Genomic DNA, 3815 nt, shown 5'->3' with positions numbered 1-3815 from the left:
ATCTTTAAAAGCAACAGGTGACATTAAAACACTAGTTTAACTAAGAATCTTGCTTACCATTCCAAAAATTTCTCAAAGTATCATGAAACAATATTTATAGTCAAAGGAGGCAACATTAAAATTCTTGAAATAAATAATTGGAATTTTCTAAAAGCTGAAAAAAAATGCAAATTCATTTATACTTGCCGAAAGATGTAAATTTTATTATGAGGAAGAAGGGGTGATATTTTCAATTTTTTTAGATTTAATTTTTTTAGATTTCTAATCATTTCTTGAGACAAGCCTAGTCTAATAATTAAAACTTGGCTCAAGGAAGAGGACTCAAATGGATATAGTTTAGGAGGAAAAATGGTACATGCCGTCAAAGTAAAAATAGGACTATTAATCTAAATTGTATTACACATTTACACTTGCACTTGCTATAATATTAGACTAAATATATTTGACAGATTACGTCTTCTGAGGTCCTTCTGATTCAAGTATTTGAATAACCTGACTAAACACTATCCTTATAAGGAGGAGAGTATGTTCAGTAGCTGCATCAACAAAACAAATATTTTAAAACTAAAACCAAAAATTAAAAAACATAGAATTAAATCAGGTTTGAAAAAATAAAATGAAAGAAGTGGTTTGATCACGTTGGTCAGCGTATAGGGCCGAAAACAATGGTTTTGATGCGCAAGTTGAGGGGATCGGAAAGATAATATTAAAGTGGTTTGATCAAGGCAGAATTTTTCCAGAAATTTCTTTAGGGAAAAAATAGAAGGGAAGGTGACAAACATTTTGATTGGTTTGGTTTTCCAATTTGAAGCCTTAAGATGTTGAAAACAAGATCAATGCCAGAGCAGAGAATGGGAAAAGTTGAGAGCTTTGTGCTGGAATCAGGAAAGAAGAACTGAAGTTTGTACTAATAGAAAATAATTCTTACCTTGAGTATAAAAGGAAATAAAAAAGAATAGACATGGGATAAGCTTTTCGAAGTCAAGGGTCCAACCATTCAAAAATATAATTTCAACGACGCATTTGATCAAACAACATTGGTAAAATCACAAACTTGGTTCCCCTGGGAATCATTACCCACAAAGGCAAAATGAAAATTAGACATAAATCATACGTTAACACAATCTCCATATCCCATCAACCATATCATGAATCAAGATAAAAGATACCAATGTTTAGAAAAGTGGAAAAAATACGATACAACAGAAAAAACTTCAGAAAAAGGAAATGAAAAAATATATGCTTCAACAAAATATCTGTCACCGACAAATACAAAAAAAATAATCTAGTTTGAATTTTTTTTAGCACACACTAAACTTAGAAACACAGAAACAACACCGAGATACTGAGTAATGAAAAAATGAACAAAAAACCATTCTTTAGTGAAAGTGAGCAATGAGCAACTGGAGTTAAGTGAGAATAAAAAGAAAGCTTACAATGATAGAATTTCAGGTTAGAGAAGAAGTTGCAGACAATACCTGAGAAGACAAAAAGTGGGAGGAGAAATTACAAATCTTCTTTACCTATTGAGTGTCAACCTTTGAGCTTGTGATCAGGTAGCTCTTATTTTTTCACTCTCAACCCTACTTGTTTGTTGTTGTTGCTCATCTTTCTCTTCTCAACAGAGTTTCGGCATGGAATCTCCCAGCTCTCCTTTCCTCGTACATGCAAAGATTTTAGCTCTATTTGTTTATTTTAATGAGCAATTAGCAGTGCCAGCAAGGACCCAATCTGCCAAATTGTCGCTCTGTTTCTCAGCTCTCCTTTCCTCACTCAACATCACAAAACCCAAGCTAAGCCTATAGCCAAACCTGCAATGAAATCCAAAAAAAAAAACAAAAAGGAAACAAATAAGCCAAGGCATAACAATGACCTCACGTTCAGATTCCAATAATGTTTACCTGGCTTAACTTCATGATCATGAACTCATCATAAACAACATCCATCTTGTTTTCCGCAAATCAGGTGGCAATAGGGAGATGAGGAAGGGAATTGTGTGTCTGCAAATGCACACACGTTCCCTTTTATTGACCAACAAATCACAAGCTTCCCCTCCAAACGTAAATTTGAAATCCTATTACTCAAAATGATAATCAACAAGCCACTATCGAGACTTGACAATACTCTAACCAGAATCAGAAAAATAAAAAAATTTGACCCATTTGCAGTGTGAACAGAAAGAACCCGATTGCAGTGTGAACAGAAAAAAGCAAATTCCACCTGCAGGGTCACCCACATCTAAAAGTATCTTAACCCGAAAACAAAAAATGAGCCCGATTGCAACCGGAATAGACAAAGAGGAATCAAAATGAAAAGGCATATTAACTAACTTAACCGTTGGATATACTTAATTAGGCTGTTGATACCTGTCGAAACAAACAAAATTTAACATCCTTACGATCCACCAGCGAGGGGTATATATGACAACACACTTAGTTTTTTTACCAATATCTAAAATCACTAAAAATACAAAAATAAGATAGTAATATGACCAATGCTCTAAGGGAAAATCAGCAAAAACACTGAACAAGCTACAGTAAATTGTCTCTAACCGAAATCACACCTTTTGTTAAGTTATAGATATTATGCCGAGTTGTTGACCTAGTTTTTCAGAGATACTATTACATGCTACACAACAATGTATAAATCTTAGGTCAAGTTGCAAATCCCAAAACAATGTATTACATTGGAGTGCGAAATAAAAGTTTATTACATATAAATAGATTTGGAATAAAAATAAATTAATTTTTAGAATGTGATAAATAATTTTCGAAATCTGTATTTTGGTTGCTTCCAATTTTTAGTAAATAAAGTTAATGTAAACTATAACTAAATTTAATCTAAGTTGTATAGTATGTCTCATGAATAAAAAATTAAAATGTAGTTACAATTTAATTTAATAGGTAATAATTGTGATTCGAGAAAGTATATATCGAAAAAAGTATTAAATTTTAACCATATTGCATAGAATCACTAATCCTAATTCTCTCGTGAAAGCATAATGACTTTTAATTTCATGGAATGAAAGCATGAAAAGACATCTATTGTTCTTCTTCTTTTGGGTTTTACACTACACTAAAGGTTTATTTCATATAAAAAAACAGAATCGTCATCATTCATCGTTCCCACTCCTAATCGAAACATTATTGTTCGCAAGCAGTTAGGCTATTCTATTGACACTAACGACAAGAGAATAAATACCACATGGCTAAGAGTTATAGGAATCAATGCTCTAGCTTCATTTACCATTGGGAGCAGAATACCTAATAGAAAAGAAAGCTTTAACAGCTTTGCAGATTCCATTGATTTTGGAAAAATTTACCTATTCTGCCTTCGTAGACAAGGTGCTTTAGTGTAGAAGGAACCCAAATTCAAATATGGCAAAAAAACAAAAAAACCACATACATGCTTACTTGCTTCTTCATTTCAATTCAAATAAGGTATTTTGTGCATTTAACTATTTAAGTATTATTACTATAAAAGGTCTAGAACCTTTCAAATTTGAATGGAGAAAATAAACCCATGTTGAGTTTCTCAGTCAAATTGGTATTAAGGCCCAATTGACCCATTGAGTCTCTTAGTGTTAGAGATAATTGATATTGGCCCTTATCAAGGGGTTGATTTTTTTTTCTTTTCAAATTGTCCTTCTCATGAAATCATGATTCTGTTGAATAACATGCACAACAAAATCATAATTCTGTTGTGCATTCCTTTTTGCACCTCCACAATCCATTGTATAATGTATAACGAAATTATGATTCTATTGTATATTTATTTGTTGGTCTTGATCGACGTTACAACAAAATCACAATTCT

At 32.2% G+C, this 3815-nt stretch overlaps 1 long non-coding RNA gene across 1 annotated transcript; it reads right to left on the bottom strand.

The window, feature by feature from the left end:
- Positions 1-278: 278 nt before the first annotated feature.
- On the bottom strand, positions 279-2344 carry LOC102666800 (uncharacterized). The gene is made up of 3 exons (XR_412696.4): positions 1902-2344; positions 1524-1811; positions 279-536 (listed from the first exon to the last, which is right to left on the bottom strand). It is a non-coding gene; the product is annotated as an uncharacterized lncRNA (long non-coding RNA).
- Between the last annotated feature and the right edge of the window lie 1471 nt (positions 2345-3815).

This window comes from Glycine max, chromosome 1, assembly GCF_000004515.6.
Source record: "Glycine max cultivar Williams 82 chromosome 1, Glycine_max_v4.0, whole genome shotgun sequence".
Taxonomy (NCBI): domain Eukaryota; kingdom Viridiplantae; phylum Streptophyta; class Magnoliopsida; order Fabales; family Fabaceae; genus Glycine; species Glycine max.
The sequence above is the reverse complement of the archived record's forward strand: the minus strand, read 5'-3'. Positions and strand labels throughout refer to the sequence as shown.